Source organism: Phalaenopsis equestris, unplaced genomic scaffold (assembly GCF_001263595.1).
Source record: "Phalaenopsis equestris unplaced genomic scaffold, ASM126359v1 Scaffold000287, whole genome shotgun sequence".
NCBI classification, from domain to species: Eukaryota; Viridiplantae; Streptophyta; class Magnoliopsida; order Asparagales; family Orchidaceae; genus Phalaenopsis; species Phalaenopsis equestris.
Genome location: NW_018164729.1, coordinates 2,218,511 through 2,233,233, shown reverse-complemented (window position 1 = coordinate 2,233,233; position 14,723 = coordinate 2,218,511). Strand labels below are relative to the sequence as shown.

Sequence of the window (14,723 nt, the reverse complement as noted above, 5' to 3'; positions counted from 1 at the left end):
TTAATAACAACGACAAAAATAATTTTTTGATTGGCTCTATCATTTTTAGAGCACGTTCTAAGATTGCACGGTGAGTTAGTCTAACCGAATAGAGCTTTTTTCTTATTTATTTTTCTTGAAAGTTAACGAAATTCTTTGTTTTAAATTATGATGGAGGATATCAGAGAATTTGCTCGTGATGAGTTATATGAATATGCTTGATTAGGAGTTTGGACTTTCACAAATTATCTTGATGAAATGTTTGAATTTTTGAGAAATGCAACACACCAAAATAAATATTTTATTTGTGCTTTGTATTTCTTTTTATTTTATTTCAGATTTTTAGTATTGTAATTAGTAATGACACATTGTATTTTTAATATACTTTTTGATGTAAAATTATCTTTAATTGTCACGTTTCCCTCTTAAAAAATGCAAACAATTTATTATTGAAGCAATACATTTTTTTTTTCTATAATTCCATTATAACTGTTTTTTTTTAATATAAATTATCCATTATTAAATTTTTTTTTTTTTTTTATTCAAACGAGCTTATTTTGGGCCGAACACAAGTACATTGTTTACGAGTCAATTTCAAACAAGTCGAACACGAGCAGAGCTTGAATACAACCCTATTTGTAGAGCATTATAATACGGGTATCGAGCCATATGTTATTCAACCATTTTTTTAAAAATTCTTAGTGCTTTCCTTATATCCAATAACTATCATTCGTAGGTAATAATCACCTCTTTGCCTTCAACTCTAACTATTGTTCAATATTACTAGTGTTATATGTTTTCCTATTTATGTTTGAAAATGGTATTCACACTTTAAGGCATAATCACCTTCGAACGTTGATCGAAAACTGTCATCAAATATATAGAGTAATCGAAACATGTTAACAATGATCGAATAATGATTGAAAATATTATTCACATTTTATGATTTTGTGCTCCTGAAGATCTAACTGATGTATATTCGTGCTTTACTCTTGACATAGTGGTTGAGAGTTTAGTTTCTCACCGTAAAAACACGGGTGATTTGTATGACGATAAATTTATTTAATGAAGTTTTTTAATTCATATGTTTCTATTAAAAGTCAGGCCAGCTCAATTTTTATGTATTTATATATATATAACACCTAAACATTTTTTTTACATTTAGATTCCTCATATTCTTTCGTATCACAAAAAATATGAATTTTCTTAACGTTTGTAAAGTGAAATATACATTCTTACCGTTGTGTAAGGTTTCATATATGTAAAAGATAAAATTTACATTTTTTATATGCGAAAACACAAGAATTGAATGGTATATATGCAAATTATCCTTTTAATTAAACGGTCTGTTTGGGGCAGTTTGTGCTTTTCAGGATAAGTAGCTTATCCTGAAACGTAGCCCGTAGGTCAACAACAAGGGTCAACTCGCAGCATGTGTTTAGTGTAAAAAAGTCAAACTCGACAGACAACATTTTAAAAAACGCGTAAACCAAACGGTTAGACGGCGTTTTCAAAAATACCGCCGCACTTTTAAACTGCCCCAAACGGCCCAAAGAAGGGTGGAGAGATGAAGAGTTTATAGAAAAAAAAAAAGAAATATCAGAAATGTGTGGAGTATCCCTCGTCCATGAGGAGGGCTTCTCAGCCACAAATGCAAAATAAAATTTTTATTCAAACATCGCGATAATTAAATAATTATAGTTTTACGAAATAAATAATTAATTAGAGAAAAATTTACATACATATTATTCAATTCCTATGTATTTACATATCTAACACCTAAACTTAATTGGCATATTATATCTGATAGTGGTATAAGTATAAATAATAAGATTTCGGTGTTAGAACTGAAAATGTATAATTAATTAGGGAACACTACGACCAACACTTTAATTTTCTATTGAAAATTTTGACAACTGCTTTGAAGGCTCGTAATACGTTCGATCGCCTATAAGTGGGAGCTTAAAGAGATGTAAATGAATATTTATCGCAAGGGAAAGCTTGATATATTAGGGGTTTTGCATATATACCACACAAATCTTACGTATTTACGAATCTAACATCTATATTTTAATATTTACATGTAGGGGTGTAAACGAGCCGAACACGAGCTGAGCATTCGGCTCGTTTATATTTCGAGCTAAAAAAGTGTGTTCGTGTTCGGCACGTTTGCTTGACGAGCCGAACACGAGCAGTTCAAGAACAAAAAGTCCTTTTAACAACCCTAATCATGTAGTCATAAGACAATAAGAGTTTGAGCAAGATTTAAAAATTATTATTTATATTAAAACATCATTTGAATCTAATTTAATAATTTTTAAACTATTTTCTTAACCAATATTTTAATTGATTATAAATCTTTGTAGCCTTCAAGTCAATTAGATTTTTTTAAAATACTATTATATATATATATATATATATATATACATACATACTTGATGAGTAGTATTTCAAGCCAAAACGAGGCGAACACGAACGAACACATCTTAGTTCATGTTCGGCTCGTTAACTTATCGAACGAAATTAACGAGCCGAACACAAGCTGTTCGCGAACAACGAACCGTTTTGAGAGCCCTATTTACATGCATCACTCAAATATTTAACATCATATTAAAAATTTATTACTCTCTAAATTTTAAGAAATTAATACACATTTTTTTATGCATAGATTTATCACGATAAATTGCTATAAATATAGATATGAATATTTTAAATGTTGTATGTTATATTTTGATTGTATTGATTGTATTGATTTAACTAATACAATCAAAATATAATAAAATTTGTATGTGCTTACTCTATACATAATAATTGCTCGAGTTTGAAAATAGGCAATTACTCGTTCTGAAATTTTTTACCCGAATTATATAAATTTATTTATGATATTAGCCTCTCTAAGGTCCACCCCTTATAAAGGCTGTAAATAAATCGAGTTGAGCTAGTTTGCTCATCTCGAACCAAACCGAGCTGAGCCAATTTGCTCGAGGCGAGTTGAATCATTGTTATCAATATTTAATTTATAAAAAAGTTTATTTAAATTTCAAAAACTTCCTAACATAACTTTTAGCACCACCACTATAAGCCCAATCTCATGAATATCTTTGATTTAGAACATATTTGAATTGTTCATTTGTTTAACTTCAAAATTATGTTACTTATCCTCCAAAAAATATTTCGTTCGGATAGCCAACCACCCTAGACGTGCAGTGTTCGGGCGAAATTTTTTACCCTTATCCTTATTTCAAAATTTAGGTCCTCACCAATCTTAAAGAGTACGTCTATGATCTAACAGTCACTAAAGACACCAATCTCATTCTCTCACATAAATCTAAATTTCAATATTTGTTATTCAATAACACTAATATTGGGGCGCCCATCCTCCCTCAATCTTCCCATCATTCATTTCTTAACTGTTCATTCAATTTATCAATTTATGATTTTATCATAATGCCTATCTGAATTTGTAGTTCTCTCTTTCATAAATAACGAACTGGCTTCTAAGCAGGTTCGAACTAATTTAAACAATCGAATTCAAGCTCAAGCCGAGGCTGATCAAAGCTCGGCTCAACACATTAAATTGACGACCACCATTTCTTCTTGTTTCTCATTTAAATATGTAATTTTACTTTATTGAGAGAACTTCCAACATCATTCCTTCCACTAATAGAAATGTTCAAGCAAGGCTTGATTTTGAAAGAGTATATGGTTCAATTAGTTAAAGCCACAAAAGAGCCATAAAGTCGCCTAATTGTTTCCTCCAATTTCTCTTCACAGAGCATATGTATTTGTATTTTATTTAATTAATTAATTATTAGAAAGCAGACTTTAGACTATATTTGCAATAAATAAAATATAAGTATTGCACCACAACCCATTTGTGATTTCTTTGATCGGTTCCAGGGGGCGTGGTGCTTACCAGGCATGCGTTGCTAAACGCCAAAAATAATGGAATTTTTAGTCAAAAAGCTTGTCTTATACATAAGAAATTTACATGTCACATTTTTTATTTGGAGTCTAATTGTGTTAATCAATTGTTCACTCAAGTTTTTTAGTTTTATCGATCGAGTTTGGAGATGAGTTTGCTGCGAGAGAGGGGGTGGGGGTGAGTGTTACCCTTGTAGCAGGTTCGGGTTTGCTAACCACGATTTTTTTCCCGTGCATGGTGCCCCAACACCGTAACGCCCAGTCCGGGTTTAGAACTCGACATACCAACACAACAATGCTCAGATGCAGCGTCACAACACTCATTCGGAGCACTGCAACATCGCTGCCACAAAATGACTTTGGGCTGATATCACTTATAGTTTCAACAATAAAGCCCAAAAAATCATAGTTACATGCACACCATTAAAATACTTAGAATCACAAAAAAAACATATTAAAATCATGATATTTTTAAAAATAAAATACGTATTTTCATGCATAAGTTTATGACATTTAATTATAAGCAATAACCTTTGGTGTTATATATGTAAAAACATAAAAAAATATAGGCTATATTTGTAAATTTTTCTTTTAGTATAGCACACTTTAATTTGAAAGAATGTAGTCAAAATTTATTCATGTAAGAAGACTTCTTCATGCGCATGTGAAAAATTATCAAAAAGGTATTGACATACCCATCATTAATTAATTTATACATATATCTAATATTCAAAATATTATATTTAATTAAATATAATATATTGGCATTTTAAGTCTGAATAATATCAAAATATATGCAAATAAATTATTTAATTATGGGTAAATTAATATTATGAAAATTCTGTCCCAATTAGAGCGAGTCTCAAAACTCCGAGATCCACTCATCACCGCCGTCCGCTACATTTTTTTCCCCTTAATCCAACGGCTGATATCAAACCTCCCGCCGAGTCCGCCTCTCCGATAAATCGTTAAATATCCCCCCACCCTCACCCACGAGCTCCCTCTCTTTGCCTCCCCCACGCAGGCGCTTCTTCTCTCAACCGCGCCGGCGAGGACGACATCCGTTGCCGACGAAGATGCAGGCAGCAGGCGGCGCCGATCAAACGAAACCGCACCATCAGCCGTGGGTTCCGCCGCCGGCGATGCAGTATCCGGTTTCACCGATGGTGATGCCGCACCCCATGGTTCCGCCGCCGCCGCCGCCACCACAGTTTGTCCCGCCGTTTCCCGCCGCACTTCTTTGGGTTTCACCAACCGATGCACCCGCCACCTTCGCCTCTGCAACAGATGGGGACCAGTGATGAGAATAAGACGATCTGGGTGGGGGATCTCCAATATTGGATGGACGAGAATTATCTGCACAGTTGCTTTGGGCATACCGGCGAGGTATAGATCTCTGAACTTACTTTTTAAACTGTTTGTTTTGGTACATCGGGATTTAAGATTTGCTGCTGAGATTCATGTCTTTATATCAATTTGTTTAGTATTTTCTTTTGAATCTTAGATGGATGTAATTTGTTTTGTTTTGAATGTTGATTTAGTTCTATGGTGATAAGTTTATGTTTATTGTGAATGATTACTCTGCGTTGATTATAGAACGGAGTATGTTGCAGATCGGAGCTTTGCGAAAGTGTTCCACTTAAATGAATTTTGGAATTTGAGTATATTCATCTTGTACATTTACGTGGCAATATTACCTAATGACTTCGACTCACGGGTATACTCTTTAGTTTCCGAGGCAGCTTTTTTGGCTGTGAGACTGGTTGGCTTGAGTTGAATGAATTCTGATGGTGTTGTTGTGGATTTAAATCTGTAATTAGCCTCATGCCCACCTTATTTTTAATAAAACGTAAACGTACGTGGCATTCCAATAGTAATAAAACGTACGTGGCATTCCAATAGAAAAAAAAAAAAGATCTTGATGATAATATTGGTTTTTATCAGGGATACATATTTTCATGGATGATAGATATCGAACAATTATAACTCACTCTATCTGAAATTTTGGTAATGTCCATTGAAAAGGGATATACAAGCTCAGACGAAGAGGAGAATTTTTTCAAATCACCTCTTTTTCTTTGTTTCATTTTTTAGTTCAGAAAGTAAGCAACATATACATTGAGATGCTGAAAATTCTCTGTGAATAAGTGTGTTTAAATAATTAATCCCTTACTTTCCCAAATAGCTGTTGTCCATTTATATTTTAAATACTTTTTTGTAATTTTGTTGGTATGATCTTAATGATTAGTGGTTAATAGTTTTAGTGCTAATTCATAGTTAGGGTTAACATAAATTTTTATCATGCATGGTTTTTCATTGTTTTTTTTGGTGGGGTTTGGTTGTTTGCTCTCATGGTATGGTTTTTCTCCTCTAGAAGAATTATCTTTTTATTTTCTTCCTCCGAGCCTCTCCAATTTAAGGCCTTCTTATAAAATTTAGAGAGAAAGATTGGCGATAATAATTCTTTTTTAAGAATGATTGTTGTAGGAATGTATGCAAAATATTTCTTCATCAATTCATCAAACTAGAATAGCGAACGTCAAAATTAGATTTTTGTAGATTAGCATGATGGCAAAGAAAGTATGTTGATGTTGGGGGGATGTTTACTTTGAAAGGCATTCATTATGCTTATTAACAAAAATAGGAGATAATTGATCGAGTGTTTTATATACTAATATTTGTGATGAACCTATGCAAACTTAAGAGAACTTGTAATTGGAAACATTCAAAATCTCGATTGAAAAAAAGAATAAATTAATTACACTAGGATATCCATCCCATGGATTGGAGAGCTGTCAACAATGATCCCATGGGTCAATAAGTTGGTTATGAGAATAAGGAAGTAAGACATATTGGCTGGGATGAGTTGTAGGCGGAGGATCCACTTAATCTGTTATTGATTGGGAGCGTAGAGACTTTGCTGGCTGTGTGTGATGGGCAGACCCAAGTGTTAGTGATTATTATTTTAGAATGAATTTATTATATTTTTTCACACCCGTTCCAGTATAATGAGTGAACATTATCAATTCTGTGTTTACCTTTTAATATTAAAAAGTTGTCCCTGATATATCTCTGATAAAAACATCTATAAGTAATCTAATTATGAATACGAATGAAATGCAAATTAGGTCGCCATCCAACTTTTCTCCTATTACAGTGCCAATCAACTTAAATATACTTGGTGCGATCATATTTTATGGGGTTATGTGCAACAATGATGGTTGATTTGTCATCACCATATAGTCTCTTAAGGCCTTTTCATTAAACTTTTAAATTTTTCAATTAACTTTAAGCCATGATGATTCAAAGATTCATCGTGATAAAAATCTAAATTCATCTTATGTGCTAAATTTTGCAACCACATTATATTATTTACTTTTAATGCTGATTTCCAAGTCATAAGGTTGCCCCTTATGAATATGTAATGCCATGAAGTTGTTCTCCTATCAATTGTAAGTTTTGTATAATTAGCATATGCATAATGCGGCGTTTTCCATCTTTTGAATAAAATTCCTTTCCCAAGAATTCCTTTCAAATATGCCTCATCTCACCATAATATTAGCCTTAAATTTCTCTTTGCAAATAAAGTAGAAACTCGCCACTTTCTTTTTAACACAAAATTTCAAAAGTGATAAATATGAAATGGCCAACCTAAATATCAATGGCATTGTTGTGGAATATTTTCTCACTTTGGTAGTTCTTAACGACTTCACATTGGATATGTTATTTAAAACCTATTCAATATTATATTTTTCTTGCAAATGGGTTGTTTTGGTCTTTTGCTCAAACTAGTTGGATGTTGTTTACAATGCGTGTAATATCTTGTTTCATGGTAAAATTAATTTTGTGATTTAAGTTGTTGAAGAGAATTCTTTATTTTATAGAACTTGCAACTTAACACCTGTCCTACATGTTGGTGCATCTTGAGGTATTATTTGTCTTGTTATATTTATCATAATATTCAATTCAAAACTTTGCAAATAAGCTCTGAATCTTCAGAAAAAGAATAAGTGTGCAAAATACAAATTATTAAATAGAAACATTCCAGACCTACTAGACTAATAAATAAATTTGATTAATATATATTTCTCAACATGAAATTTGGCAGGTTGTCTTCATCAAAGTTATTCGCAATAAACAGACAGGAAAATCAGAAGGATATGGTTTTGTTGATTTTTTTTCTCACGCAGCAGCTGATAAAGTGATTCAAACATTCACTGGCCATTTGATGCCTAACAGTGATCAGCCTTTTAGATTAAATTGGGCCTCATTCAGCACAGGTGATCGACGTTCTGAAATAGCTTCCGGTTACTCTATTTTCGTAGGCGATCTTGCTCCTGATGTTACGGATTCCTTGTTGCTCGAAACATTTTCTACCAAATACTCGTCTGTAAAAGGTGCAAAAGTTGTCATTGATGCTAACACTGGCCGTTCAAAAGGATATGGTTTTGTTAGATTTGGAGATGATAATGAGAAAGCCCTTGCGATGACCGAGATGAATGGTATTTATTGCTCAAGCAGGCCGATGCGTATTTGTGCTGCAACTCCAAGAAAATTATCTGGTATGTCATAAGTCGGTCTTCATTCTATGTTTTTTAGATCATGAATAAATTTGTTTAGTAAGTTTATATGTGCCATGGTTTATCTGATCCACTAACTGTTATTTATAATTATTTTCGTATTTGGTCACAAGAAGGAAAATTTTTGTTCTCTAATCGGTTTATGTGAAAAGTCTATACTGTTCTTGTTTAAGTTTTGTGTGTTGAATTTAATTGTGCTATTAGTATTATTTTGATGTCAAGTATGGCACTGATTCACATGGACATGGTAACCTTCTCATTTGGATTCAATTTATTTGCACGCTGCTCGCTTCCATTTTACTTCTATTTCTCCTCCAGCCCCTCGCTCCGCTCAGTAGTTCATGAGCGGACATTGTTTTACTCTCAGACTTATAAGAGTTTATATTTATTTCACACAATTTTTATGATGGTTATGGTGCTAAGCTTGGATTTTAATTGATGCTGTTTTATTTTTACTGCATTTTGGCATAATTCTAGCTAAGTTTTAGGTCTCTTACTTTCATCTGTTGTTGGTAACGAAAAAGTTTAGACAAGGTTAAAGTTATGTTCTTGGCGTTCTAGTCACTTGAGATCTCTATCTTAAAAAAAAGAGTTGTATATTGTTCTTTGTGGACATCATTTGTTTTTTTAATCTGTGAATCAATTCTTAACTTTTACGGGAATTTACAAGGTTTTTCCACCATTTCATGTGGTGGGGTCTGTAAGGCAGCTTTTGTAACTTCAAACTTTTGATGTCCGAGTATGGAAGAGAGCAATGGAGGATAGCTTTTACGGTATGTGAAAAGAAATAGAAGGTTTTTATATTTGTTGGGCTCAGGCAGAATTAGCCATTTTATTGAACGCTGCTCTCATGACACATTTTTTCTTTTATTTCTATGAAAATCATTACATCTTTTAAGAATTTTCTTCTCTTGTAGCTCTATAAAATTTATTCTCCCTGACTGCCGTTGTTGTGTTTTCAGTGAATATTTTCAAACCTGTTGTTTAGAGAAGTATGACTTATTTTGATATCGACTCACGAAGTTTGGTCTGAGGTTTTAATTAGTTCTATCTCCAAGCAAACTTTCTGTATCATGGAAACAAAGAAAAGGAATTTTCCATTCGGAACCGGTACATAGAGGAGTTAATAAAAAATATTATACAACACTTTATATTTTGAAGGTTGAGATCAGCCACTTTTTAAAGTTGACTCATTAGGGCTGAGGTGTTGATCAATGATGTCGAACGAAATGTGAATACACAAATACAGAACAAACCAAAATCAGAGCTGAAGAACATAAAATAAAATGAATTTTGGTTACCAGTGCCGATTTTTATGGATTTGAGTTGGCCATGCTGATTGTAGGTTGCCCACACAACACGAATATCGAATATGCTTTTAATATAAGATAAACTAATTTTTAAGGCTATTTGATTGGTTTGACTTCTACTTACTCCTTGCTAGGACTGGTTGAACTATTTGCATGGCCTTAACCCTTTTCTTGATTAAAATGATTGCAAACTTTTTTAGACTATTCGTATTGACTAGCCTGACTATGGAACCACTGCAGTATAGTGACGAGCAATATAATTAACAGTAAATTTAGGTGATTCAGAAGGCATGCACACTTTCAATGGATTTGCAAGAGTTGCGAGTATTTAAAAATATTCCAAATTCAATTATTTGAATGAACCCTTTCTTGTTAAAACGTGTGCATGGTTTTTTTTTTTTGTCCGCTTGCATTTATATATTTGTGAATCTGTTTAGAATTATGCCGTGAATTAAAACAACACATTTTTGTTGCATTTAGTCCTCATATTATGGTAGTCGATCTCATATTATTTGACTTTTTCCTTTTTTTATTTTTATATTTTATTTTTATACTTTTTTCTAATACATAGAGGCACCACAGTAATAACTTTTACGCCCATTTAGTTGACAGTATGTTATGAGAATTCAACGGGCATTGAGGAGGTTTTATGGGTGCTTGTAGGCAAGCTATCAAGTTTGGTGCAAAACTTTCTTGTATTCAATTTGATTTTTTAAAATTTATCGGATGCGATTTGTTGCATATATATATATTTGCCTGTTTAATAATGTTGTATTTTTTTTTCCGTTTGGGCCTGGTAGTCATTTTAATTTAGGTATATTCGAAAATTTTAAATGGTCATGACATCATCTTTACGTAGTGGGCTTTTAGGAGGATACTAGGCTTGCCCGTGTCTAAGAAGCCATGGACGTGCATAGTTGGTGTCTAAGACATCACGATCAAGATCTTTAATCCTCCATGTCTAAAAGGCATTAATGGGACTTCTTTATCTGCAAGAGAACAGTCACACACTCATGTTGAAATGATGGCATAAGTATTTATATGTTGTGATGCAATTGCTTGCATATTATACCTTGCACGCAATAGACAACATTCCTATTGAGGAAAAGTTGAGGTGAGATCATGACTCGATTTGAATATTATTCATTTGCAAATTATGTTGTGATCTAGCCTCAAATTCATCATCAACAATACTGTCTAGTTGGGTTAGGATGTTGATGTTTGCTGATGAAGGCTGTTGGAGATGCTAGGAATTGAAGTTGTTTGAAATATTGCTTTGATGATTGTACCTTTAAGGGAAAGAAAGACATTGTTGAGGATGGTTGAAGAGGTGTATTTGATGGTTTCACCATTGCTACGAACCAAGTGCGGCGAAGCATTGACTATCCACGCAAGTTTACATGTTCTATTTGTAGAATCCAAAAATGAGTTATGGGCATCGATCCCATAGGGAACAAGTTGAATCCCAAACGAAAAAGTTGTAGTTTACTATTGTCAGCCCTAGCTTGAATGTTGAAGTTTCGGTAATAACTAAAGTGACTAATCTTAAGTTATCAAGTTCGAAAGATCCTATGCTAACAACAATGAGAGTCGAGAGTTTTTAAATGCTTTAGAGTTTGTTTTCTGAATTGGTTTAGTAGGACATCTCGTGTGAAAGAGTGATTCACAATTAGTTGAGAGACGAGAGCAACCCTCTTCCTACCTCCTTTTGGTAGTCTAAAGAAGTTTCGTTAAGAAAGCTTACTTTTCCTTAAATCCCATTTCTAGCCCCAAGAATTAATTTCTCCAAAAAGTTTGCACTAAATTAAAGGCAATATCCCTGTTCCCCCGAATTAATATGATTAACTTATTCGTTCCATATGATCTACTCTGAATTTCATAACGATAAGTATTAATAATTCACTTGACCAAAATGAAAGTAAATGAAGTTTTGAAGGTTAAACATCACCATTAAAGATTAAGCACAAAATTACATAAAAAATTTTACACACAGCAATCCTACATCTCCAATTCAACAGAGAATAAGAGAACTACTCACTACTCATGCTTGTACACATCAATATTAATATTTTATTTGGAAAAATAATCAAATACAGAAGTCTTTTATAGTTGAAATGAATTCAAATTCCCTTCCTTCTCACTCGGAATGATGATGATACAAACCCAAAGTCTCTCCAACACTCATAAAACTCACTTATCTACCTTCATTCCAAGTTGAAGATCTTTGGTCCTCTCCTTCGACACTTCACGCTTCCAAAATGCAAACAAAGACCCCTCAGTCAAATTTATGGCTTTTATATTTCTCTTGGCAAAAAGTGACGTTCGAAATGTAGAAAGCCGCCCACATATGTCGACTAGCATCTAAGCGCTAGGTTGAGGTGCCAGGTCGCGACGCCTAGGTGCTAGGCATCAATTTCTGACTTAGGGCATTAGGCGCCTAAGCTCTAGTAGGGTAGTGCTTACTCGCTGCATTTACGACGCCTACTGTCGTGCGCTTTGTATTATGGGCAAAAATTCATTGAAACATGCTTGACAACCGACGCTTAGGCGCCCAAGGGCAGTGCCTGGGTGCCCAGTCTCAGGTGCCTAGGCGCCGCCATTGTGATGCTTAATTTCCCGTGATTTTGTCATGTGCATGTACTCCAGCATTTGCGCTCAGTCTCTGCCGTCTAGGCACCGCTATTGGGGTCCCTACCTTGTCAACTTTCGAGTTGCACATCGTCTGGACTGCTTCGGGCTTGAGATTTTTCAAGCTAGGCGTTGATATGTTGCTTAGCTCCGTTTTGAGATTTTTTTAAGCTCCGATCGTCCTTCTTTCCCGAGTCCTACATCACAGCTCTTGGAACCATCCACAAAACATAGCATAAACATATAAGTAGGTTAAAATAACAGGACAAATAAGCACATTTCATATGCATGTCAGCTAGATGAGGCAATGAGCGGCTGCAATTAGTGAGGTTAGGGTTAGCTGGCATTGATGGCGATAGATTGCTCAACTTGGGCAAAGTAGATACATTAGTAGTTGATGAGAGAGAGAATTTTGAAAGTGCCCATGAAGTTTAATGCAAGTAAGTGGGTTGGTGGGTGGCTTTAGAGTTGACTATAAGAGATTGATGATGGGATTTTGTGAGCGAGGGAGATAAATGAGTGGGAGAGATAAAGGGAGCGAGAGTAGCATATGTGGAGAATGTATGAGATACATCGTGATAGTATGCGAGTAGTGACTTTGAGCTTATGGATAGAGTGTAGAAAGAGAGATATGACATTCAATTTAATTGATTAATTAATTTTTTTTGAACCCATTCATATTGAAGTTTGCCTCTATGATGACCTTATGTGTGCGTTGAATGATTTATTATTATTATTATTATTATTTTAACCAAACTAGGTGTCCCAACCTCATTCAACTTGGACAAAGTTGGATTGATGAAGAAAAATCATGGGCGCCACTAATTTTTTGAAGGCCTATATTTTTATTATTACATTTAATAGATTTTATTTTTTTTATTTATGATATCATTGCATGCTAAACTTTCTCACAAAATTTCCCGTCATTCACTTTTTTCGAGTTTTAGTGCTTGTCACACACATAGGTGAATTTCTATCAGTTTCTCAAGCACTAAATCTTGTGAAGTAGCGGCTATTTTCTATGTTCTAGACATGTTTGTACACACATTTTTTTTTGTTGGAAAATAGACAATTGTTGATTACTTAATATTGAGTTTGAGACTTGTCGAATTGATCTAATGTGATATTCGAGCTATTATCCACTGTTGTCATTACATTCATTTAGGTTGAGTCTATTTTACTCTGGCAAATGCATATTATCTTCCTTATTGAAGTTAGAGAGCATAATTGTTTTCTTTTTTTTTTCAGTTGAGCGAATCACATAAATTTAAATTTCTAACATTGCATTGATGAGCCTACTCGTTTTCTCTTTTATTAATACAACTTCCATCAACTTGCTATCGTCTTTTTTTCAATAGAAATTTTTGTAAGCTGACATTAATAAGGCAGATGTTGTTGTAGTACTTATCTATCATTCTATCTTGAATGCTCCATTTGTCCAGTTGGTTGGCTAGATTCATTTTAGAATTGTTTTTATTGATGAGCTTCCTTACCCTTTCTTTTCTCGTCTATTTCTTTGACTTTCGATGCTCTCCTTTGCTTTTGATCTCTTCTTCATCCGTACCATGCATCATAGATTGGCACTTTGATATCCTTTTGTTGTTTTGCCCTTTTTATATTGTTTCCTATTCCTTATTTTCCAACCAAAAAATCATCCATTATTTGACTAGGGGTGTAAAGAGCCAAACACGAGCGAGCCAAGGCTCAACTCGTGTTCGGCTTGTTAAAAAAATACAACTGTTCGTGTTCGGCACGTTTATATTTTGAACAAAAAAAGGTGTGTTCGGCTCATTTGCTTAGGGAGCCAAACACGAGTTGTTTGCGAACGAAGAGTCGTTTTGACAATCCTAGTCACACAAGCTTTGGATGTTAAGGGTTGGGGCGAGATTTAAATTTTATTATTTATATTAAAATATGGTTTAAATATAATTTAATATATTTTTATTCTGTGTGTGTGTGTGTGTGTGTGTGTGTGTGTGTGTGTGTGTGTGTGTGTGTGTGTGTGTGTGTGTGTGTGTGTGTGTGTGTGTGTGTGTGTGTGTGTGTGTGTGTGTGTGTGTGTGTGTGTGTGTGTGTGTGTGTGTGTGTGTGTGTGTGTGTGTGTGTGGATGGATGGATGTATGTATGTATGTATGCGATGTATGTACGTATGTATGTATCTATGTATGTATGTATCTATGTATCTATGTATCTATGTATATATGTAGACATGTATATATATATGTAGAGATGTATATATATATATATATGTAGAGATGTATATATATATATGTAGAGATGTATATATATATATGTAGAGATT

The 14,723-nt window shown here is 33.8% G+C and overlaps 1 pseudogene; it reads left to right on the top strand.

Annotated features, from left to right (window-relative positions):
- Positions 1–4,908: 4,908 nt before the first annotated feature.
- The window catches only part of LOC110025001, a 13,928-nt pseudogene continuing 4,113 nt past the window's right edge, over positions 4,909–14,723 (top strand).